General features: G+C 47.9%; 1 protein-coding gene across 2 annotated transcripts in view; it reads right to left on the bottom strand.

Moving 5' to 3' along the window:
- Abat (4-aminobutyrate aminotransferase) overlaps positions 1–13,146 on the bottom strand; it is a 108,140-nt gene extending 94,994 nt beyond the window's left edge. For both annotated transcript variants that reach the window (NM_172961.3, NM_001170978.1), the window contains exon 1: positions 13,001–13,146. The gene's annotated coding sequence lies outside the window, so the exon portion shown is untranslated. The remainder of the gene's footprint in view (positions 1–13,000) is intronic.
- Positions 13,147–26,223: the final 13,077 nt, after the last annotated feature.

Here is a 26,223-nt window from a genome sequence, read left to right as displayed (position 1 = left end):
CGGCTACCAGTGATCCGTGGCTCTGATACTGAGCCTAGGACGATGCTAGAGACACAGAAAGGGCTCAGATGTGTTGCATCTTAACCTAAGAGATGTGTGGTCTCCTGCTAGGGACAGGGAGATGAACTAAGGTTACTAAGTGTCAACCTCCCTTAAAGGGGACTGGGGAAAGTCCTTCCCCAAAGAGCAGCCCGTGGTGATGCTTCTCTGACTTGCTGTGCTTATTGTGTCCCCAGTGCACCCAGTGCCTCATCCGTGGTAGCCAAACACTACTACTGAGCTACAGGGCCAGCCCTGCCCTTGGTACAACTCTAATCAAATAGTTGGGAATTTCAGGTGTCTATAGCTCGGGCTTCATTTTCTTCTTTTCTATGTGCCTCACTTCCCTTGCTTGTGAAATCCGACAAGCACCCTGGGTGTTGCTGTAGGGTTCAATGATTAATCGCTGTAACGTCTCAACACTCCTTCCAACAGCCCGACACTCCTTTCAGGTCCTGGGTGTGGCCCCCAGAGTCAGCCGATAAGTGACAAATTCCCATGTGAGGGGCCTCTGACTCCTGCAGTTGTCCTTGCTCCCCTAAGTTGGAGAAGAGAGGGACAGCTGCAGTTCCTAGCTGACTATCTGTAGAGACTTGACTGTCAGCTCAGGGGAAAAGGACTGTGCGTCCATTGTATGCTTTCCCAAGTTAAAGATTAGCAATCTTGATGAACCCCGGGTGTAATCTACAATCATTTAGGATAAAGTATCTTTGGCCTAGTGTGAAATTTGGATCCTGAGCCCTTCTCTCTTTCCATTCATTGGAGGAAGTGTTCATTCACAGAGCAGGGAGCACAACGCCAACCAGAAAAGGAGAATATAAAAGGCAAGATATGTGTGCTTACCTCTCCTCCCCCACCCCTTCCCATACAACTCTAACTAGTCACTGAGAACTGGGGTGAGGGGGACCATTTACCACAAATAGCAAAGTAGAGTTCAAATAGGACACATGTGTGGGGAGCTGACCTGGATAACGACAGTGACCTTTTGTGCCATGGCAAGCAACAAGAATGCAAACTGTTGAGCCTACTCCATTCCAAGAAGGACTATCAGAACCTGGCTGCTAAGAGTTTCCCAACTCCGTGGGGAAGATGTCCCTCTCATCAGCCAACCAATTCATCTCTGAATTGGCAATAGTTGAAAGGTTTCAGAAATCAGCATGCAAGAGCCAAGCTTCCCTCCGAGTGTTTATGTGAGGGTTTGTTTGAGATTGTCTCACTGTATAGCTCTGCTGTTCTGTAGATCAGGCTGGCCTTGAACTCACAAACAAAGATCTGCCTGCCTTTGCCTCCTGAGTGCTGATATTAAAGGGGTGGGCCGCCTAGCCTGGCTGTTCATTTGTTTTAAGTAGTGTCTTAGTCTGTGACCCAGACTGGTCTGTGACTAAAGGCGATCCTCCTGCCTCAGTCTCTGGAATGCAGGGTGCTCACTCCGTGTACTCCCCCTCTGGATAGGGTCTCACCCCTCTCAGGTTAACCTCAAACTTGCTAAATAGTTGTAGCTAAGGGTGACCTTGAACTTCTTATCTCCCTGCCTCTAGTTCTTGATGCCAGGATTACAGGCGCGCATGTCTGGTTTGTGTGGTGCTAATGATGTGTGTGTGCTGTGCACATTTTCTACCGATGGAGCTGTACCCTCAGCACACACCCCACCCCACTCCCTCTCACCCCCATCTTATTATACAGCCCTGGCTGGATAGAATCATATACCAAGCTGACTTCAAACTCACAATTCTCCTGCCTCCGCTTCTGGAATACTGAGATTACGGCCATTCATCATCCCACACAGCAGAATTTTTAATTACAGTTTTTAAAGTACTCGGTTTACTTGGGACCGCACACGGCATGGTGGCGAACGTGTGGCAGGCAGAGGGTAACCTGCAGGAGCCGGTTCTCTGCTCCCACGGGATAGGTCCTGGAGATCCCATTCCACCCTTTCATGGGCTGAGCCAGCTCGCCAGCCCCACTTTTTTTTTTTTTTTAAATGTTTTGATTTTACTTTTCTATTTGCTGTGGTATGTGGGCTCCCTCACCCCAGTCCACAGCGACTAGAAACATTCTTGCTTGAACTGACAAATGAGTCCCCTGAAACCAGGGAGCTGCAAGATTTCCCAGACACATCCACGTGGCTAGTAGACAGTGGATGTGCTTGTACGAACAGCTCTCTCTGGGGCCTACTTTCTGAGTCTGTTTCCCATGTTTGAAATCTCAGTCCTGTCTTGCGGGATGCATAGTTCAGGCGTGCTCTTAGGATGTCTGCCCCTTTGTTGTTTGTGAGTTACTGCCACGATAATGAAATTTGGTCTGGATCCTTTGAAGATTTGCTTCTCTTCTTAACCTGACTGCTCAGCTTGGAAGTCTTCCTCAAGCTTGTCCCTAGGTCACAATGTCCACGCTCTTGTGTGTGTCTATTCTTTGAGCCTGGCTTGTAGGTCCCGGGAGGTGGTGCACACAGGGCCGGGGCAGGCTGCCAGGTGTACACTGTGCATTCAGGCAGTAATTTGCACAAACACTTCCCAGTATGTTCATTTCCAGCCTGTCCCCACAAAGGAGCTCAGACTGCAGAGCCAGCGGAGAGCTATTTACAGCAGTGGACAAGGAGAGGGGAGGATGCCTTTGTTCCTGCTTGGGAACAGGCTTGCCTGTGTGGCGGTGCCTTGCTCTTTTGGCTGGCATTCCGCCAACCTCGCCCCCAAGGCACTTTAAGGTCTTAAAAGCTCTTGGTGCGAGGCCAGGATTGGCTGGTTCCCGAATGGAACCTGGACTCAACTGTGGAAGAAGATGGGCTGCCACATGCTGTGCGGTTTCTTCAAGTGCTAATGAAATCACCTCACTACCTGGCTCAGAACCCCACTGTGGTCCCCAGTGGATCTCTGAGTACAGCCCAAACTCATAGAGGGGTCACCTAGCTGGTGGCTGCTCTGTCCTGAACTCTCCTGCCTCCGTCCCTCCGAGAGCCTCCCCACTCTGGAAACCCTGGTTTTACAGGGAGAAATCATTGGGAAACTACACCCTGCTACAGAAACCCCAGCCTTTGGGTTATCTGAGTCCAGTCTTTTCCCAGCTTGTTTTCTTTTAAAATTCCTTGTAAGTTGCAGGAAACGGAGAGATAAGCAAGTTCTGCCCCCTCAGGACCATTCCTGCCTCCACTTGTGATCCACACCATCATTTCTCTCGGTGTGCTGGGTTTGGCTTTTCCTTTGAACTTGCAACATCTGCTTGTTAAACCCAATGACAAGTGTTTGGTTTTTTCCATTCACAAGAGCCGTGATTTTTCACCCTTCCCCCACGACTTATTTTTCTGTTGTATGCACATGAACATGTGAGAATGCATGTGTGACACATGTGGGGGTAGGGCAAAGGTCAACTTTGAGTGGCATTACTTAGGAACACTCTGCCTTGCCTCTTATGGTTAGGCTACACCGAAGATCAGTGAGCACTAGGATCCTTCTGGCTCTACCCTCCCAGTGTAGGTGACCAGTGCACCGCCATGCCTGGCTTTTTATGCTGGGGATCAAACTCAGGTCCTCATGGTTTTGTGGCAAACACTTTACCTACTATGTGGTCTTCCAGTTCTTAAAGACTTTCTTCTCTCTCTCTCTCTCTCTCTCTCTCTCTCCCTCTCTCTCGCTCTCTTTTTCCTTCTGTACTGAAGAAAATGCTGGGCCTACCCAGGGCCTCTCATGTGAACATCAGTGCTTGTGTGTGCAGGGGTGGGGGTGGTCAGAGAACAACCTCAGGTGTCAGTCCCTGTAGTGGTGGTGGTGGTGGTGGTGGTGTGTTTCACATGCTCACAGGTTAGCTGGCTGGTGGCTTCTGGGATTATCCTCACTTCATCTCCCATCTCCTTAAAGAAGCACTGGGATGCATCTGACTTTTATGAGGGTTACAGGGATTTGAACTCAGATCTTCATCTTGTATGACAAGTACTTTTATCCACTGAGCCATCTCCTCAGTGTAAATAAAGAGGTTCTAAAGCTCAGTGGGTCCAGGTTTGAGGGACTTAGTGCAGCCAAAGGACTCTACGCTGTCAGCATGCTCCTCTATGACGCCAGTATCTAATGAAGAGTCTGGCAGAAGGCAATGGGACTTCTGGAGATTGTCAGATTTGTAGGACAGGGATTGGTCAAGATTTGCAGAGGGCAAGGAAACTGGTTTGAGAGTGGTCTATCAGCTGGCGATTTTATTAAGCTTTTTGTCTGTTTTACAAAGCTCTAGGGCATGCCCATGTTAAAAGTGTGAGGACTACCATGTTCAGAAGTGAATGAAAGTAGCATATTCCAGTAAGAAAAGTGGAACCTCAGTGCAGCCTCAGGAACATGTCCAAATATTACAAAGTACAGTCTGCCATCCATCCATCCATCCATCCATCCATCCATCCGTTCACACATTCATCAATCTGTCCAACAAATAAAGCAGTTGAATCCATCCATCCATCCGCTCATCTGCTGATCCATGTATGCACGCATGCATCCATCCATCTACCCACCCACCTATCCAACATCCAACAATATGCCTCAAGACAGAAATTATGGCTGTCTATGTTTGTTCAGCCTCTTTGTAGTTGTTTCTCCTCCCAGAGCAAGGACAGGGAGACTTACAGGACTCCAGGAAGCCGAGGAGACGTATAAGCTTCTGTGAGCATCACCCATGCTTCCGAGCTACTCACCCCATGTAGAGAATTCTGGGAAACATATTAGTTCACCAAGACTGACCTGGGCCAAAGCTTTCTTTGGTCTGTTGTTGGGTATTCCAATAACATGTCTCCAAGGACCAGTCACACAGCACCTCTAAACAGGGGATTCTCAACCTGGAACAGAACACTCACTCAGTGATGGAGAGGTTGTGGTTGTCACCACTTGTGTGGAGGTATGCTACCAACATCTCAGAGAGAAGCCTTAAAGCAGATGGCTGCCCCCTCCTATGAAGCCAGCAGCGTCGAGGCTGCAAACCTGCTTTACACAGTGATTTCCTTGTGGGCAGGAACTGTCCTGGAGTCGCCTGTATTCCAAGGTCACAGACAGTTCCTGACTTATACAGGAACTGAGCAACAGTTTAAATGGACCAGGAAATGGTGACACAAATCGCAACTTCATGGGTCAGCAAAATAGCTCAGTGGGAAAAGGGGCTTGATGCTAAGCCTAGCAGCCTGAGTTCAATGCCCAGAACATACATGGAGGAGAGAACCAATTCCCAAAAGTTGTCCTCTGACCTCATATGTGGCATGTACATACATGCACGCACACACCAATCAGCTAACCAACCAACCAACATAAATATAAATAAAGTAACCACAACTTCAATTTAGAAAGGCAAACCCAGTAGAAAAGCAGGCAAAGGGGACATGAGGGGCATCAGATAACTCGGGTATAGGCTTTTGCCACCAAGCCTGACGACCAGAGTTTGATGCCCAGAACCCACACGGAGGAAGTTGCTCTCTGACCTCCACAACCACACAATACATTTGTGACCCCTTAATGAATTAATGTGATAATTTTTTAATGGAAACTTTCGTTTAATGAGGTTACTCACAAAGTAGCTCAGGCTGCCTTGCAGCTCTCTTAGTCCTGACTGGGCTCGGCTCAGATTCACCCGTCTGTTTCCCAGGTCTGGGATTAAACAGGTGCCCCAACAGCCTGAGTCCACAATTGTTTTTTAAGTAGAAAAAGGACTTGGAGAGACATTAAGGAATCGCAGGCACATGAGCAGCAGATACTCAATACCACAGCGAGAGCCAGCGGTTACCAAAATATAGGTCAAAACAACAATGTAGCAACATCGCACTGAGCAGGCTAAGTTAACAAAGAAGAAGACAGGAATTTACTGAGGACTTGTGGACACTGGAGCCCTCACGCACTGCAGGTGGGAATGTAAATAGTTCCTCAGGTTCAACAGGGTGTCAGCCCCAGATTGTCAGTTTGGCTCCTGGGTATATACTGAAAGAAGGCTTTTCTTCCTCTTTGTCCTGCATGTCCAGTGTGATGTGATGGTGGTGGTGGTGGCCAGTGAGTCTGCCTGGTTTTTATAAAGGCTCTGCAGATCCAAATTCCAATCCTCATACTTGCAGGCAAAGCACTTTCCCTGCTAAGCCACCTCTCCAGAAAATACCTACCCTCCTTTTAAAGACAGGGTCTCCACATACCTTAGGTGGGCTTCAAGCTCATTTGTAGCTGTGGATGACTTTAAAGCCAGAGCTTCGTACAAGCTAGGCAAGCACTGTACCAAATGAGCTGCACCTGCGGCTCAAATGCAGGTCTTTAAGCCATGACCAGCACACACATGTTCACAGTAGGCAAGATTTCTATCACCTTCTCACACCTATTGGGTGGCTGATGAATGCAGGAGCAAGTCACGATCAACCTATATGACGGAATATTGTTCATTCCTAAAACAGGAAGAAGTACTGCTGCATACACAGACATGGAGAAGCTAAACACTAAGGTCACATGGAATACAGGTCCATCAATAGGAAGTATTCAGGACAGACAAATCTGCAGAGACTGGGACCCAAGGCGTGAGGAGTGACCACTTATTCTTCCTTACAGGGTGATGAGGATAGCTTAGAGCTATGTTACGTCACAGCAGCCCTGGATATGCTTAATGTCACAGAACGTTATCCTATAAGGTACTTTAAACACTCGGTTTAATGCATTGTCTGTTTTCTCACAACGACAATTCACAGAGTCCACTAGACTCTAGCCCTGGAGAGATGGCTCAGTAATAAGAACACTTGCTGTTCTGGCAGAGGGCCTGGGCTTGGTTCTCGGCAGCCACATGTCTACTCAGAACTGTCCATCAAGGGTATCTGGTGCCTTCCTTTGACCTGCTCAGGGACAAGGCACACATCACACACACACACACACACACACACGCACACGCACACACACACACACGCGCACACACACACACACACACACATAACACACACAAACACACACACACAGACACATGCACACACACACACACATAACATACACAGACACACACACATACACACGCACACACACACATAACACACAGAGACACACACACACAGACACATGCACACACACACACATAACATACACAGACACACACACAGACACACGCACACATACACACATAACACACACAGACATACATAATACACACACACATACACACACACACACACACATACACACACACACACACACATAACACACGCACGCAAAAACAGTCATACACATAAAATACAAATAATTTTCTTTTTCCTTAAATGCCTGATTTATTTTTATTTTATGTGCATTGGTGTCAGTGTGAGGATGTCAGTCCCCTGAAGCTGGAGTTACAGAGACCTGCCACCTGCCATGTGGCTACTGGAAATTGAAGCCAGGTTGTCTGGAAGAGCATACAGTGCTCTTAACTGATAAGCCATCTATTCAGCCCCACAAATAATTTTTCTAAATGCAGAGATTCATGCAGTGATGTCTCTTACTGTTAGAAACCTGGCAGTGCATTTGGGAGGTGGGCACAAACAAGACTGGCACAAGCCCTGCTTGCTAGGGAATGAATGAAGGGGAGAGAACCAGACAACAGTGAAGGAACCAAGGGAGACTAGGGTGTGGGTGGAGGGAGAAATGGTTTTCTGGTTAAAGGAAAATTTCCATAAAGGTGCCAGAGTCTACAACTGAGCACATGGATCCTGAGGCTGGAGGACCGTCATGAGTTTGAGAGCAGCCTGAGCTACATATCAAATGCAAGGCTGGCCTGGGCTACATAAGGTCTTGTCTCAAAATATTAAGGGCTGGGGGAAAGGAAGTGAGGGGAGGGGAGGGGAGAGGGGAGGAAGGGGAGAAGATAAGAAGGAAAGGGAGACGAGAGGAGAGGAGAAAAGGAAAAGAAAATAAGACAGCTTTTGAAGCGGCTTTTGAAGGACAATCTGCCCTTGGAGTTGGAATTACTGAGGGAATGTGTGATTGGAAGCCAGTCTTTAAGAGCTTAGTGTTTAGTGTTATAGAGAGGCTAGTCAGGCATGGGAGGAGGCACTGGAGCACGGCTCCCCCAGAGTCCTCCCCTGACTTTCAGCTGAGAACCCTGTCAGGCACGGTGGTGCATGGGGCTATCGATCTGCTCTGCTGAGCTCTCTTGCAGGCCCTGGGCCGCCCAGCTATCACTTAGGAGGGTTTTGTGGTCTGTCTTTTGCCAGGGGACAAGTCTGAACCTCTGCCTTTGGCAACTTGAGGTATGGATCAGGTATGGATCCACAAAGTATGGGCTTCGCTTTGTGCCAGCAGGAGCCACTGGCAGGGCTCCTCCTGAACACATGCGAACGGGCTGCCCCCCTTCTCAGGACTTCCTTTTAATCCTTTCAACTGTCATTTTTTTTTCTTTCTATAAGACTGATGAGCTGTCTGAAGTGGTGAGAAGGTGATTCATCTTCTTTAAAAAATTTAAATACATTTATCTGTGTGTGTGCGTCACAGTATTCTCATGGAAGCTGAAGGACAAGTTTTTAGGAGTTGTTTCTCTCCTTGGCTCTGTAGGCCCTGAGGATGGAACTCAGGTCGTTGGTGATGAGTCTCTCTACCCACTCAGTCATCTCCCTGGCCCCTAACTGCCCATTTTCTTGTGTATTTATATTATGTTTTTAAAGTAAGACCATCCTCTCTATATTGTCCCAGTGACTGTAGTTCACTAAATCACTCATCTCTGACACCTCTCCAGGCTTGGGGCCTAAATCTACCTAATTCTAAAAAGTCCCTTCCTTTCTCCACTGGAGCATACAGGACGCTGCCCCTTCCACACTGGGATGACAAGTGGGTGCTCCTTAGTAATCTGCACACATGTGGAGACATTGCTGGAGCAAATCCCTGGCCGCTGGGTCTCCATGGAATTTAAACTGTATGAGAGCCTCACGTTTTCTGAGAAAGTCTCTCGAACAAGATGGTCTCTAAAATTACATGCAGGGCTCAGCAAGCAGGTAAAGGCACTTGCTCCCACGACTAAAGACCTGAATTCAATCCTGGGGCCCCACCAATTAGGGAAGAGTGGATCCTAAAAGAGTTGTTCTCTGACCTCAGCATGCACGTTGTGGCGTGTACAAACCCCCTCCCATGGAGAGAAACAGATGTAATCAATGTCCAGCGCTTCTCTCCGAGCAGCACTTAGGCCTCTGTGTGGAAAGGGAAGATGCTCTCTGACCAGACTTCTCATCTCTATGGTCTGCGAAATGGGAATCCTAATGGTGCTCTGCAAATGGCAGAGTTCTCCTGAAAGGACAGAGACTAAAGGGACACAGATGGAGGTTTACCAACAGAGCGCTCCCCACCTTCCCATCAGGGAGAAACCACAGCAAGGAGCTGGGGCAACAGGGTGGGCTTAGCTCCAACACCAGCCATGTCTGAAGCCACACTAGGCCAGCTGTCCCCAATGAGGAGGGAGAGGAGGAAGAATTTATCCTCTACCAGATATTGAGTCATCTGGAGAGTGTGTGTGTGTGTGTGTGTGTGTGTGTGTGTGAGATGTAAGGGTGTGTGTGTATGTGAGGTGTGTGTGTGCTGTGTGGTGGTGTGTATGTGTGGGTGTGGGTATTGTGGTGCGTGTGGTTTATGTGTGTATGTGTGGTATGCATGTATATGTGTATATGTGTGTGTGTGTGTGTGTGTGTGTGTGTGTGCATGTGTGAGTTTATGTGTGGTGTGTGTGTATGTGTGGTGTATGGGGTGTGTGTGTGTGTGTGTGTGTGTGTGTGGTGTGGAGTCCAGAGGTCATCATTAGGTGTCTTACTGCTATTCACCTTATTCTTTGTGACAGGGTCTCTCACTGAACTTGGAGCTCATCCTTTTGGCAAGACTGGCTCAGTAAGGACCTACCTGTCTCCTTTCCCCAACTGGCTAGCCTGGCTTTTAGGTGGGTGCCAGGGATCCAAACTCATGCTCACACATCAGACATCATACCCATAAATCCATCCTATCCTAATGGGAGAGATTTCCTCAAGTGTGTAAAATGCAACGAAGATGATAAACCTCACAGCTGAGAATCACCCAACTCAAAGTGCCAGTGGGGTTAAGAATAAGAAACCTCAATGCAAGCTACCTCTTTCCTGATGCCCACCCCTGGCCTGATGCCCACCCCTTACCTGATGCCCACCCCTGGCCTGATGCCCACCCCTTACCTGATGCCCACCCCTGGCCTGATGCTCACCCCTTACCTGATGCCCACCCCTGGCCTGATGCCCACCCCTTACCCGATGCCCACCCCTATGGATGCCCACCCTCCAGGCTAGAAAGAAGGAGCTGAGGCTCAGAGAAGTCAATGACTGTGCATGTTGCTCCAGGCAGAAGTAGTCAATAGATGGCTGGCCCTAGGTTCCAACTGGGTTTAAGGTCTGTTGCACACACTGCTCTGTTTCCTTGAAATGCCCACTTCTCCCATGGCCCGGGTTTGTCTGTTGCCTTTGTCCTGTCTGCAGCAGAGATTCCTGGGTGCATCCAGAGGCACGGCTGACACACTACCCATTCCAGCTGTCTCTTCTTTGAGAGGATGGTTCCCAGACAGGGTTTCTTTGTGTAGCTCTGACTGTCCTGGAACTTGTTCTGTAGACCTGGCTGGCCTCGCCTCACCTGGGATTGGTTGTGTGCCACCACCGCCTGGCTTGATTTGCCTTTGTAGTTGAAATGGTGAGCACTGTTTGTACTTATGAGATGTGCTATATACTTTGAGGATCAACTTATTTTACTCTGAGGATAACTAACAGAGAGGAGGACTTCCCCAAAGGTCAGGGGATATAGCTCCGCTGGTAAAGTGCCCGCCTAGCATGGAGCAAGCCCTTTGCCCTGGCCTCAGCCCTGCATGGAAGCTGGCTGTGATGATGTGGTAAACTCACACAGTCCCAGCATTCAGGGGGTGAAAGCAGAAGGATCAGAAGTTCAAGGTCATCTTCCATTATGCAGGGAGATGGAGGCTAGCCTGTCCTATATGAGACTGCCTTTAAAAAGAAAAGAAAAGAACAGGAAGGAAAGGAAAAGGAAAGAGAAAAGGAAATCTTCCCAAGATCACACACCAAGAAGCAGATGGAAACCACTACCCTACGTTTTCACCTTGAACTCAGCTCTTGTATGACAGCTACACGCCAGCTGATAGCTGAACAGAGGAAGGGGCAGGGAGAGTTGGTACCCCAGCTCTCCCATCTGTGAGGGTCTGGTCACTACTGCTTGGTGATCACTAAATGGTCCCAGAAAATCACCCGTGTGCCAGGAAAGGGCGCTGGATCTAAGCAGGGTCAAGCCATTGCTGTAGAGAATGGGAGCCAGGGAGAATGAGCAGAGCAGGGACAAGCCATTGCTGTAGAGAATGGGAGCCAGGGAGAATGAGCAGAGGCAGCAGGAAGGAAAGGGGTGCACCTTCCTCAGCACCTCTTCCTGGAGCAAACCCAGTCACGCAGCCGCGGTCCTCACAGTAGCCTTGGCTCTAGCTTATTGTAACTGATAACATCCATTCTACTGGGTTGATCTGGATTTTGGCAAGCTTTTCACTGCAGAAGGTGCAAAACAGAAACCCTTAAGCCCCCAGGAATGGATCCCACCAGAGTCTGTGGAGTGTTCACAGACCTTCTACAAATTCTGCTCCTTCTGCGTTGCCTTTCTCAGTGTGGCTGCGTCCTGTGATGAGTGGACATGGTGCCCAGATGTGCCCACTGTACATGTGAAGACTGGAGCTAGTGTTGGGGAGCCCCAGTGACCCTATAGGAGCTACGCTGGTTTTGTCAGTGACTGGCTGGGTGACCTTGAGCCATTCCTTTCTCTCTGAGCCAGTGCCTCAGTTGGTTCAGGTACCAAATGAACGGTCAGTCTTAATGTAGATGCTCTTTTACATCGTAGGATTGCAGGCAGGGTTAATTGTCCCTCCCAGAGCTGTCCTTTGGCCTCCAGGAAACATCTCTCTCCCCAACCCACATCCCAGATCCAGAGAACAGGCCAAGATTCAATTTTTTCCTGTCTCCTGACCTGCCCCCACCAGACCTTCTCAGGCTAGTGTGAGGGAGGCACACAGCTAAGCCAACAGTGTCCCTAGACCAGTGGACAAGCCCAGCAGCAGCCTTCTCTTGGCCTAATGCCCAGGGAATTCCATCAGGCAATATCCACGGGACTTGATGGGGGCAGCCCCAAGAAACGAACAGGGGACCCTTGGAAGTGGGCCAACAGCTCTTCTCTATGTTGATAGCCCTTTGTCCAGGCGGAGAGAGACCTGCGTCTGTAGGGTAACACTGAATAACAGACTTTTACATTTGTGTTGGAGGTGGGGGTGGAAGGGGGTGCCTGCTGGTCCTGCAGTGCCAAGGCCATCTGTGCTCTTAGAGTTTGGAGGCTCTAGGCCTGGGAAGTGGAGGCCCCTAAAAGCCTTGTTTAGGGGGTTATGGCTTCTCCTATAGGTGGGAAGAGACTTCATAGGAATAGAAGAGAAGTCATTTGTCCCCAGAATCCAGCACCTAGTTTCTGGAATGGGCATGCAGGTGATTTGGCCTGGGATGTCCTTGTTGAAAGGAGGGTCTTACTCTCCAGGACTTTCACAGTTGGGGAGGGATAGGACCCTTCTGTCGAGCTGTGTCCTCAACATTCCAAGGAGACAGAGAGAGAGAGAGAGAGAGAGAGAGAGAGAAGCAAGAGAACCTAACTTAGATTTTTAGGAAAGGGAGGAGATGAGAAAGGGTCTAGATATTAGCGGAGGCAGGACTCCACTTGGGGGGGGGGGGGGGACTCTATTCCAAGGACTAAACGAGGGAGGGATTTCCCCCTCCAGCCAGTGGGCAGGACGGACGGCCCCATTTCTGAAGGTTACACGAAGCTGTTTTGCTTTCTGGGGCCTGGGAGGTGGGAGACCCTTTCCTTTCGGAGCAGGATCCCGCGTACTGGTTGGATGGAGGGCCCGGATTCTAGAGGAAGATGTCCTTCTCTGGCTTCCTTCAGAAGGGCGAGCCACGCGCGTACAGACGCGTCGCACTTACCTCCAGGCCCGGGCTGCGATCTACAGGCTGCGATCCGCGGGCCGGACTTGCGCGATCACCTTCCGATGCTCCTGGCTGCGCCTGGCGTCTGCTCCGCTTCCCCCAGCGACTCACCAGGCTCCCAAGCTTCGCCGAGCCACCCTGGCCAATCAGCACCACTGCCTCTAGCCCTTGCTTGCGCCTCAGCCAATGAGAGCACCCGCCATGGGCCACCGCCCCCGGGGGGAGGGGGAAGGCGGGGCGGGGGCAGAGTCCGACCTCCGTGGATAGGATGCGCCCGGGGGTCTCCGAGGAGGGCCGCGAGGGCCGGAGCAAGGGACTTGGGGAGAGGCAGCCGAAGGATCCCTAGCAAATCTGATGGGGGCTAGGAGTCCTCTCCTTACAGGAGGGAGGGACTTTGCAGGCTAAGGCGAATCTTCAATGTACTCCCACCCCACATCACTGTTTTAAGATCCTGGGAATTGCTGATGAATGGAGCTGAACCCCAACCCCGACCTCTGTGCTTCGGATCTGGTCTCTGGAACCTGAGAATCCGGGGCCCTGAAACAGAACTAAAGCACCTGTCGGCACTGGCCCTCCATGCCACCTTCTGGTGCATCAGTGGTGCACAGCAGGTCAATAAGAGTGCTAAACTGAGAGTCAGGTCAGGACTCAGGACAGGTCTCTTTCCCAACCCTTCCTCCATTTCCTTAATGGTAAAGGAAGGCAGAATTGGTTCTATCTCTTTTATGAGTAGAAACAAGATCTTAGATGTAATAGAGATGTGTTCAGAAAATTGAAGATGCACTGGAAACCAGTTAAAACGAATATGTGAGTGACCAAGTCCCACACCTTTTCTTTCATTAAAAATAAAATTTATTTCAATCACGTGTCTATCTGTCTATGTATATGTGTATGGATGCTGGAGGAGGCTATTGGAATCCTGGGACTGCCTGGAGCTGTGGATACAGGTGGTTGTGAGCTGGCAGAATGCGGTGTTGGGAATAGAACTCAGGGCCCCTGCAAGAGCAGTGTGTGGCCCTAGTTGCTCAGCCATCTCCTCCCCCTTTCTCCTTTTGTCTTTCTTATTTCACTTATTTATTTGTTTATTTGTTAGACAGGGTCTCTCTTCATAGCCCTGTCTATCCTGAAACCTGCAATATAGACCACCCCAGCCTCCAGGTCACAGAGATCTGGCTGCCTCTGCCTCCAGAGTGCTGAGGTTAAAGGCACCACCATGCCTGGCTCCTTTTTCATTTTTTATTTTTATTTATTTGTTTATTTTTAAAGGGAGGGAGGATTTATTTTAGTTTGATGGGATGCAGTGTGTGTTGCTCACTTGCTTGCTTATATTTAATGGTCTTATAACTTTCCAACGTTATTTGGACACAAGGTGTTATCACTCATTGATAAAATCAAAGTTGCAAACATTTAACCACCTCTAGGATTTTCCCAGGCAACTGTGTCATGATCTGGCCAACTTTTACAGAGCCTGGAGGTCCCTGTTGAGTCCAGGAATCCAAGCAGCCTCATATATAGTTATTATGGATTGTAAACCTAGAAATAAAGGGATCAAGATAGGCCAGAAATAAGCAAACAAATGAAACAACTCCAAGTAAGCAATCCACTGCGATCCCTAACTGAACCCCAAAGAGACAATGACTAGACTAAGGAGCAGGTGAGAGCCTAGATCCTCGGTCCCTTGGGAACCCAGAAGGTCCTGCCAGTTGCTATCCAAGTTATCCCTATCACCTGACCCAAGGAATTTTCTGGAGGCTGTGTTGTAAATCTAGCACTTTCTTCTTAAAACCTAAGCCTGCTGATAATCCATTTATTGCTTGCCCAAAGAGAGCAAATGGACAATGAATACTTTGTAAAGAAAAGCAAGTTAAAGCAAAAGGATGGGAACGCCTGTTTTTCAGACCCCCAAGATGGCTCTGGCCTTATCGCTTTCTGTGGGCTTTCCAGGAACTGTGCAGTTTTGTGTACTGCTGCCTCAGTCTCATCTCAGCCATTCTTGAGAGAAATTGGATATTTCCACCTTAAAAAACTTACAGGTGTGGTGGCACACACTTTTAATCCCAGCACTGGAGAGGTAGAGGCAGAGTTGGAGACAGAATGTTCTGCATAGTGAGTTCCAGGTAACAGGACCTTGTCGATAGATCGATTGATCAATAGATAGATAGGTAGATAGGTAGATAGATACAATCTTATAGTGCATACCTATAATCTCAATATTCATGAAGTAGAAGCAGAAAGATCAGGAGTTCAAGGTCATCCTTGACACAATCACAGCTCTCAGGAGCCTGAGGTAGGAGGATTGCCAAGAGTCTGAGGCTAGCCTGAGCTATTTATCAAATTCTAGGTCAGCATGGCTACAATGTGGGATTGAGACTCCGTCTCAAGCATCACCCCTGTTGCTCACTAAAACCAGACAAACAAACAAAATGAGTAGCTGTCATATTAGACAGAAATGATACAAGAAGCTAGCTAGAGAGGAAGGATAGGTAAATAATCTCATTGGTAGAAATAGATACCTCTGCATATTAAAACTATGAATTATTCTAATTTTATTTTGTTTTTAAGGTTGCTATTTATTATTGTTAGCCATATAACCCAACCTGGCCTTAAACTTCTGGCAATCTTTTTGTTGTTATTTTGAGGCAGGGTCTCTCTATTTAGCTCTGGCTGTCCTAGAATTCACTCTGTAGACCAAGTTGGTCTTGAACTCAAAGATCCGCTTGCATCTGCCTCCGAAATCCTAGGTTTAAAGGCATGTGCCCCCATATCTGGTTAATTTTTGCTGATTCAACTTCTTGAGTGCTGAGATTGTGAGCATGTGCTATAAAGTCACATACACACACACACACACACACAATATGCACATGCATACACACATACATACATACCTTCCTCTGCTAAGAAAAAATAGTTAAAATTAAAAAAAACAACAACAACATCAAAGCAAATATCTAAGTGTAGCTTGGCAATCTAGCTCATGGGCCAAATGCATCAAGAGATACTCTCTCTCTGTGTGTGTGTGTGTGTGTGTGTGTGTGTGTGTGTGTGTTTTGAGACAGGATTTCTTTGTATTACAGTCCTGGCTATCCTGGACTCACTTTGTAGACCAGGCTGGCCTCGAATTCACAGAGATCCACTTGACTCTGCCTCCTGAGTGCTGGGATTAAAGGCATGTACCACTATTTTTGACTGAGATAGATATTTTCGACAGGTTCTTTTATGTTGCCCAAGTTGGTCCTGAACTCCTGATTCCTCTTGACTCAAATTGCTTAGTGCTGGGATTAAAGGCCCAGGACTCATCTTATTTATTTATTTATTTTGAATGAAATTGAACTAAATCTAGGCTTTCTATTTTAAATGGCTGGAGAAAAATCTGAAGAAAGCCCTGTGAGATCATTCAGGAATGGAATCGTCAGCGAGCATGACTAAGGCTTTCCTGGGAGAAGGCCACCCAGATTCATTTCTGTGTGGCCGATGGCACTGCTATGACAGAGCTGAGCGGCTGCAATGTGCTCTTGGTTGGAAAAGTTTGCTTCATCCCGAGCTAAGGCCTTTAATTATCTCTTCTGCCTTCTTCACTCAACCAGGTCTGGACAGCACTGTAGGGCCCTACCTCAGGGCTCCCTTGAGAGGGAAGCTGCTGCTTTCTCTCTGGCTAAGCAGGAGTAGGAAGGAGGTGTTTAGGGCCAGGTGCTTTGCAAGCTGATTCTCAAATAGCTTCACTCTGCCACCTGTGAAGAAAACTGTCAGCCTCTGGAGGCAGCCGTTTGCAGTTACTTCCCAGGTCCTGCAGGTCTCCTACTGCTGGGAGAGTGGTTGCCTTGGGAGTGCAGAGAGAACACTGAGTCCTTCTGGAGGACTTTTCTAAGTTCAGCAACTGTCCTCTAGGACAGAGGGCAGCTCTAGCTGTGGGGGTGGGGGTAGGGGATGAGGAGTAGGGGCGAGAGGGTAGGGATGGGGTACCACTGTGGGGATGCAGGTGAAGAGTGTGGAGAGTGTGAAGCTTAAAGGGAGCCTGGGTTCTGATCAGAGATAATGGCCCTCTCTCACTCAAAGAAGAAGAAACTGAGGCCCAGAGACCTGGAAGAACTTGTCTGGAGTCCAGTTACAAGATACATCTGTTTTCCAGGCCTGTGCTTTGGACAACACATACCCCAAAAGCTAAGGGGTCAGGGAGAAGGCTCAGTCAGTAATGTGCCTGCCTCAAACACATAAAGGCCCGAGTTCAATCCCTAAAACCCGGGTTAAAAAGACCCAGGCATAGCCAGGGGTTTACGGTACATATACTTGAGGTGCAGAGGCAGGCAGATCTTTATGTGTAAGAATCTAGCCCCAGGCTTACACTGAGTTCAGGCCATCTGGGGCTACCATAATCAGGTCATGACTCCCAAAACAACACAACCACCACCAAAAGAAGTCCAGGCGTGGTGTGCATGCTTGTAATTCCAGGACTGGGAAAGCAGAGGCAAACTGATTTAGGATCTACAACTATAAACTCGTTAGGGAAACAAACACACAAAAAGGCAGAGCCAAATCTTCATGACTGAAATTTGAACTTGCAATGGTTTTTTCTTCTTTTCCTCCGTCAGTACTGTGAACAAACGGATGGCATTACACTGTGAGCACCAGACAGACACTCTCTAGCATTAAGCCTTTGACTGGGTCTTAGTTAGGTTTCTATTGCCGTGATAAACACCATGGCCAAAGCAACCCGGGGAGGAAAAGGTTATTTCAGTTTACAGCATGGTCCACCATGAAGGGAAGAGGCAAGCTGGAACCTGGAGGCAGGACCTGAAGCAGAGGATGTGGAGGAAACCTTTGAGACTTCTTGCTCCTGGCTTGCTCAGCCTGCTTTCTTACAGCACTCGGGACCACTGAGTGTCCACAGATGGTCCTCCCTGCAGGGCCCTCCTACAGCCCTCATCAATCAAGAAAAATGTCCCCATATACTTGTGTGCGGGCCAGGCTGGGATGGAGGGATAGTCCTACTGGTCCTCTTCCCAGCAAACTCAAGCTTTTGTCAAGTTGACAAACAAAACAACAACGAGGAAACAAAAACCTAGACTTCTGATTCTCATGCCTCTACCAAGTGCTGGAGCTACACGCATGCGCCTCCTCATTGGTTTAATATAGTGCTGGCTATGGAACATGGGGCTTCATGCGTTCAAAGCAAGCCCTCTACTAACTAAGTCACACCCGTAGCCCAATTAAAAAACAAAACCAAAGAATTGTGTGGTTGGGTTTGCCTGCATGTATGTCTGTGTGCCATGGTGCCCATGGAAGCTAGAAGAGGGTGCTGAATTCCCTGGTGGTAGGTTATGAGCCACCATGTGGGTGCTGGGAATTGAACCCAGGTCCTTGGAAGAGAAGCTAGTGCTTTTAACTACTAAGCTATCTAAGCCTTCTACCATTACCCCTCTCCCCCTTTAAACACGGTTAGTATGTAGCTCAGGTTGTTATGGGACTCAAAATCCTGCCTCTACCTGTAGTAACTGGGTCTACAGGAGTGGCCACCATAACAACATTGCTCTCTCTCTCTCTCTCCTTCTCCCTTATTCTCTCCCTTCTCTCTCCGTTTTCTAGGATGTGTGTCTGTGTGTGTGTGTGTTGAGAAATGAATAGTTATGGCTCAGCGTACAACATTGTGAATATGCTTACAGAGCTCCACTGTATACTTAAAAATGATTAAAATGGTTAATATTGTTGCTTGTAGCAATAAGAAGTATCCAATGCAGGGCTATCCAAGAGCTATCTCCTGGCTCCTAACGAGCACAGACACATTGTAACTTTTTTGTGACAGGGTCTCTTTATGTACTCCTAGCTGGTCTAGAGGCTACTATGTAGCCTAGGATGGCCTTGAGCTTGTCACGGTTCTGCCTCTGCCTCCTGAATGTTGGGATTACAAGGATGGGCCACCCTGTCTGACTTCACACTGTGTACCTTTTGTTTGCATAGTTCTACTACACTGTCTCCTTGATTGGGAAAGATGACTAAAGTTCGTTACTTAACTCACTGTCTTAGTTACTTCTCCAGTGCGTCGATAAGACACTATGACCAAGGTAATTTATAGAAAAGAGCTTCCTATTTCAGGGGGTTAGTGTCCATGACCATCATGGCAGGGAGCATGACAGTAGACAAGAAGGCATGAGGCTGGAGCATTAGCTGAGAACTTACATCTTAAGACAGTATCATAAAGCAGAGAGAGAGCGCGCTAACTGGGAATGGCATGGATTTTAAAACCTCAAAGCCCATCCACAACCTCTTCCCACAAGGCCACACCTCCTAATCCTTTCCAAACAGTTCCACCAACTTGGGACCAAGTAAGTAATCAAGCATATGAGACTATGGGGCCATTTTCATTCAAACTGCAGCATTCACTTGTTATAATTATCTTTATTTGCTTGCATATGTATATGTTTCTCTGTGGGTGCCATGTATGTGCACCCTCAGAGGCAAGAAGAGGTGTCTGAGTCCCTGGAGCTGGAATCACAGGCAGTTGTAAGCTACCTGATCTGGTGCTGGAAACCACGAGCCCTCTGAGAACCAGCAGGCACATAACTACTCTCCAGCACCCCAGTGACCTCCCACCCATTAGTCTAACAAACACTTAGTGCATTTAGTGACTATTCTGTGTTAGGTGCTCACCGGGGGGACTTGAAGCCTCCATCAGGAGTTGGGATACAGTACACAAAAAGTTAGAATTTTGTAACTAAGGGAAGTAGTTTCTCCTAAGTACTCAGAAGGACAGCTGGCCATGGTGGTACACTCTTGTAATCCTAGCACTCAGGAGGCAGGAGGATTGCCTCAAGTTTGAGCTATGTAGTAAGTTCTTGGCCAGTCTGGGCTACAGAATAAGACTCCGTCTTGAAGAGAAAACTAAGTCCAATTTTTTTTTTTTAAGTGCTCAGGAGGAAGAAGTGATAAGAGGACTTACTCAGGGCAGGGCAGGGCAGGGCTTCAGTCTTGCTGCTTAGGGGCAGTGTGACATTTTAGCTGAGGTATAACTATGAAAAGAGAGCCTCGCATGGTTTCCTCTTTCTTCCCAGGTATCTCGCCTCTGTGCTAGGGTACCAGGAGACCCGAGCTGCCTTTCCCTTTCCTCATCTGAGAGGACCCTCACTAGTAAGACCCAACAGCATTTATAGTTGAAGCTGCTGGGCGTCTGACACGGAGCTGATCTGGCATAACTTTATCTTGCAATCAGTGATGCCTGAGATTTTCAGAGTTCCAAGCTTGAGAGAGACACCATGGCAGAGGGCTGAGGGAGATTCAGAGTCCTTGCCTAGCTTGTGTGAAGTCCTGGGTTTGATTCTCAGCTCTCTATGGACCAGGTGCACACTTGCAATCCAACCACTCAGGAAGTGGGTTTAGGAAGTGCAAGGGTCACCGTCAAGTTTGAGGCCAGCCTGAGCTACATGACACCTTGCTCAGTTTCTCTTCCCTCTTCCCTCCTATAACTAGAGTATGGTGGTACACATTGCCTATAATGCCAGAACTTGGGAGGCTAGAGCAGGAGGCTTTCTATCAGCCCAAAAGCAGCCTGGTCTATTGAAAGTTTCTGTCTTGAAAAGAAAGAGGGGAAGAGAGAGCAGGAAGGGGAAGAACTGTGCTGATCCCAGGCTAGCACAGAGCACACTGGAATAATTGCAGTTGGGTCACAACTACTGCTTCTTTTGGGGCAGACAATGCACATGGCAGTCATGGCTGTCTTGAAATGTCAGTAAGCTGGTGAGAGATGCACTCATCAATGTGTACAGAATTTCAAGAACAAGGAAGATGCTGAACACATCCTAGGTCCTTTTGTCTTGTGCCCGGGGATATCTTCCCCACACCTACCACAAATTCCTGCCAATGCAGTCAGTCTGCAACTTGCCACAATTTAGTTTATAGTTTTTCACTTTATGATGAGGTCAAGGCAATGTGCATCCAATAGAAACTGTACCTCGGGTTTTGAATTTTGATATATTTTTTTGAGTTCACATGGTGTAATGGTCTTGTGATGCTGAGCAGCAACCGGACAGAAATTGATGGCCCTAAAGCTGTGGCATCCTCGAGTCACAGCCAATAACTTTAGTGTCTTTGACCTCCTGCAGGTCGGAATCACTCTCAACACAGCCACATTTTCCACATTCAGTGCAATATTGAACAGATGATATGAAATAGGCAGCTCTTGATTATGAAACGGGCTTTGTGTTAGATGACTACCCAACTGTGGTCTGATGTAAGTCTGAGCATGTTTAAGGCAGGCCAGGTTTAGCTCTCAAGCTGGGTAGGACTGAGGTGTGTTAATTTGGACTTATTGACATTTTCAACTTAAGATGGGTTTATCACAAGGTAACCTTGTAAGTAATAAGTCAGTGGAGGAAAAGAAAATACTCGGTTTACCTTTAAAACACTTACAGCAACGTTTCATAGGTGTGAGAGGTTGGTATCCCAAACTCTGTAGCTTGGAATATGGGGGGTATAGAAGAACACATGGCATAGGGTCTGAGAATAGGATTTTGTAGTTGAGAACAAGGAGTGGGGGAGGGCCTGGCCCAGAAATTGCTATTTGGGTGAACTGTTTTTCCTAATGTCAGGGTGGTCAGTCAGGTCAGTCAGATTGCCTGGTTTTTCAATCTCCATGCTCAAGAGTTGTGACGTGAGTGTGGCTGTTCTCCAGAACTCCAGCATCAGCAATTTTCTTGAAAAGTTGGGCTTGCTTCATGGCCCTGCTGGTGGGGGTTGTGAGGAGGCAGTTGTCCTTTAAACCCCATTGTAAATCTGGTGCCATCTTTACATCTCCAGGGAGTCTCAGGGTTGGATGGGACGTGATTTCATTCCCACTTTCACTGCTGGAAGGCTGAGCAAGAGGCTGAGCTGCAGGGCGTTTGTGTGGACACTTGAAGACCTTCAGTCAACCATTAGCAGAACCAAGACTCAGAAGAGAGGCACTGCCATCTTCACTGCTGGAGAGAACTGCCAGCCTGATGTGCCCTGTGAGCTCCTGGAAGGCTTTGTTTCTGATGCCATTTGTCCTATGCTGAATGGTCTATTTATGTTTCTTAATAGGTTTGCAGTTTCATCTCTCCCCTCCCAGGGGAGCCACTGCCCGGAGGAGCTGTCCAGAACCTCGATTGCTGAAATTTCACAGTAGCTAAAACTCAAACCAAGTTGGAGCTTTTACTGCACTGGCTTAGAAAATCCAAATATCCTTTCTTCTCCTCTTCTCCATTTTCCCTCTTAGCAGTCAAGGAAAGACAAAACACAAACAACCTCCCACCCCAGGAAAGAGTGTGACACAAAAGATATGCTCTCAAACTGTGTAGTTATATGTAGTTATGTGTAGTTATATGAGCTCATAATTCTTCTTCTTTTTTTTTGGTTTTTCAAGACAGGGTTTCTCTGTGTAGCCCTGGCTGTCCTGGAACTCACTTTGTAGACCAGACTGGCCTCGAACTCAGAAATCCACCTGCCTCTGCCTCCTGAGAGCTGGGATTAAAGGCATGTGCCACCATCGCCCGGCTGAGCTCATAATTCTAACTGCAACTATTAAGACTTCCATAGGGGCTGGTGAGATGGCTCAGTGGTCAAGCCCTTGGCGAGGACTGGAGTTCAGTTTTCAGTATCCACATCTGGCAGTTCATAACTGCCTTTAGTTCCAGCTACAGAAGATCCAGTGTCCTCTTCTGGTCCCTGCAGTTACCCAAATCCATATGCACATATCCATACATAGACAAGTATATAAAATTAAAAGTAAATATTAAAAATATACTTGTGCGAGGGGGCTGGAGAGATGACTCAATGGCTAAGAGTAGTGGCTGCTCTTCCAGAGGACCTAGGTTCAACTCCCAGCACCCACATGGCAGCTCAAAACTGTCTGCAACTCCAATTCCAGGGAATCTTACACCCTCACACAGACATACAGGCAAAACATCAATGCACATAAAATAAAAATATACTCGCTGGTGTATATAAAATACTTGTGTGATATGGAGAGCCGTGCAGCGAGCAATCGCATGTGTGCCATGAGCAATCGCCATTAGAAGATGGCGCTGGCTTCCACTGCGCCTAACTAGTAAACAAGCCTTATGCGCAAGTGCAAGAGTGAACTCACGCCTAGTCACTGCCCATCTCGCGGCGTAGTAATGGGGTGATGGGCGAGCAACGAATCAGGAGTTGTCACGCCACATCAGGTGCTGAAACGTCACACTGCGGGCTATATAAGCAGCGCCATTTTCCCGGTTTGGGGTCTTCCCTCCTGATAAGTAAGCAATAAAAGCTTTGCCGCAGAAGATTCCGGTTGTCCTGAGTGTGTTCTTGCCGGCGGGAACAAAAGCTTGGGCGATAAGTGGCGCAGAGGAACCTGGGAACTATCATCACACCGGCGCAAGAGAGATCCCTCGTTCGCGAGGCGGAACCAGAACTGCGGGACATTACAGCTTTACGAGGTATGTCTGGCCTTGAACTTTCTCCAGTGTTAGAAGCCTTTTTGTTCCTTTTCACATGTCAACAAGTGGTTAAGGCAGGGCAGAGAATTCTGGACGAAATTCAAGACAGTCTATCAGAGGTAAAGCGGGGAGAGAGAGTAGGAGCAAAGAGGAAACATGGTGCACCAATTAAGCATACAGGCCTTTCCACGGGTCTTGAACCCGAGGAAAAGTTAATGTCAGGGAAGAATACCTGGGGAGAGATTGGAAGGAAGGAGAAGGAAAAAGAAAAGAAAAAAGATCAATCAGCAGAGGTTTCTAGGAGAAGGAACTTATACCCACCACTAGATGAGTTTAAGCGGCTAGCTCTTAGTAGCTCAGAATCAGATGAAGGACTTAGCTCCTCTGAAGAAACGGACTTGGAGGAGGAAGCAGTTCGTTATAAGGGAGAAAGGTACCAGCAAGATAAAAAGCGAGCTACTCAGTCCAGAAAAAGGCAAAAAGCAGCTGGCGAAAGCCAGCTTGCTGCTCGGCCTCCGGACTGTCGGCTTCAGGGTCCTAGTGCACCTCAGCCCTATGTGCAGAGGTACCATTCAGAACCTTATGTGCAGAGGTACCATTCAGAGCCTTATGTGCAGAGGTATCATTCAGATTCATTCATTCCAAAAGAGGAACAGAGAAAAGTGCAGCAAGCGTTCCCAGTTTTTGAAGGAGCTGAGGGAGGGTGTGTTCACGCTCTGGTAGAGTATATACAGATTAAGGAGCTCGCAGAAGCAGTTCGCAATTATGGAGTCAGCACTAATTTCACTATAGCATAAGTCGAAAGGCTTGCGAATCATGCTATGACTCCTGGTGATTGGCAGACTGTAGTAAAAGCTGCAGCCCCCAGTATGGGAATGTATCTTGAGTGGAAAGCCTTGTGGCAGGACTCCTGACAGATGCAGGCAAGGGCCAATGCCACCATGGAAGGGGACCAAAGAACGTGGACGTTTGAATTACTTACAGGTCAGGGACAGCATGCTGCTAACCAAACAGATTTTCATTGGGGAGTGTACGCTCAGATCTCAGCTGCCGCTGTTAAGGCATGGAAGTCACTCTCTAAGAAGGGAGAGGCAAGTGGGCATTTGACCAAGATTACTCAAGGTGCACAGGAGTCCTTCTCAGACTTTGTGGCCAGAATGACGGAGGCAGCAGGGAGGATATTTGGAGACCCAGAAGCAGCTATGCCTTTAATTGAACAATTGGTTTATGAACAAGCTACGCAGGAATGCAGATCAGCAATTACACCTAGAAAGAGTAAGGGGTTACAGGACTGGTTAAAGGTTTGCCGTGAGCTTGGAGGGCCACTTACTAATGCTGGATTGGCAGTAGCCATTCTGCAGGGGAGGAGGCGCTCGGATTCAACTGAGCTCAAACTTTGCTTTAATTGTGGTAAACCAGGGCATTTAAAAAAGGACTGCAGAGCCCCTATAAAAAGGACAGCACCAGGATTGTGTATCATTGGGCTAAGGACTATCGTTCAATTAGAGATATACGAGGCAGGCTCTTGCAGCCTACAAGGTCACCCTGGAGTTGTAGATCAGGATTATAAAGGGGAACTTCAGGTTCTCTGTTCTTGTCCTCAAGGTGTCTTTTCTATATCACAAGGGGACAGAATAGCTCAACTAATAATTTTGCCAAGCCTACATGGCTGTTTTCCTTCCTCTGGTATTCCTCGAGCTGCCAGAGGGATTGGTTCTACTGGAAATGATTCTGCTTACTTAATAATGCCTTTAGATTCCAGGCCATCCTTGGAGTTAGTTATAGAAGGGAAACAATTTAAGGGAATTTTAGATACAGGAGCAGACAAAAGTATTATTTCTTCTCACTGGTGGCCAAAAACCTGGCCCGTAACTCTGTCATCACACTCTTTAGAAGGGCTAGGCTATCAGTCCTGCTCCACTATTAGCTCCCGTTCTTTGAGCTGGCAAATGGATGTCACGCATATTTCCTCCTTTGGGAAAAATCAATATTTACATGTTTGCTAATCTGTCTAGGCAGATTTCTTTGTATCTTGCAGGAAACTGGTCTGAAAGATTCGATGAGACCCTTGAGGCCCTGAGAGCAGCTGTTCTCAGGATCAACTCGACATGAGTGGACCTGTCATTGACAGAGGGTCTCTCCTCCTAGATTTCATCTGCTTTTTCTTTAAGGAATGGGTGGGGGTGGTTTTGTTTGCTGCTGCCATCTGCTGTGGACTTGTGTTTATGCTCTGGTTGGTTTGTAAGCTCAGAACCCAACAAAACCGTGACAAGGTCATTATCGCTCAAGCACTTGCAGCCATTGAACAAGGGGCCTCCTCTGAAATTTGGCTGTCCATGCTTAAGACCTAAATGGCATCTGAGTTCTCTGCTATTGCGTCCCACGGATTTGTGGATACATTGCACTGGGATATAAGAGACTCAACGCTCATTGATCAGCACTTACACCTCGCTGAGGTTTACTAATTCGTTTTTTGGCTGGCCTCTTTTATAGAGTTCGCCCTAGGTCATTTAGCAGTTACTGTCACGCAGTACTGCGGTATCCAGAGATGGGCAACTTTTCTGCACAGACCAACCTAAAACACGGGACCGGTGGCGATAGGGTTATCCTATGACAGGAAAGGTTGTGACATTGGAGGAATGACCTAAGACAGGAGCCATAGCAGATGTACATGACTGCAGAGGCCTAGACCAGCCTCAAATTTTAATAAAATAAAAAGGGGGAGATGTGGAGAGCCATGCTGCGAGCAATCGCGTGTGTGCCCTGAGCAATCGCCATTATAAGATGGTGCTG

The sequence above is a fragment of the Mus musculus genome, chromosome 16, assembly GCF_000001635.26.
Source record: "Mus musculus strain C57BL/6J chromosome 16, GRCm38.p6 C57BL/6J".
NCBI classification, from domain to species: Eukaryota; Metazoa; Chordata; class Mammalia; order Rodentia; family Muridae; genus Mus; species Mus musculus.
Note: the sequence above shows the minus strand (reverse complement) of the source record. Positions and strands in the feature narration are given on the sequence as shown.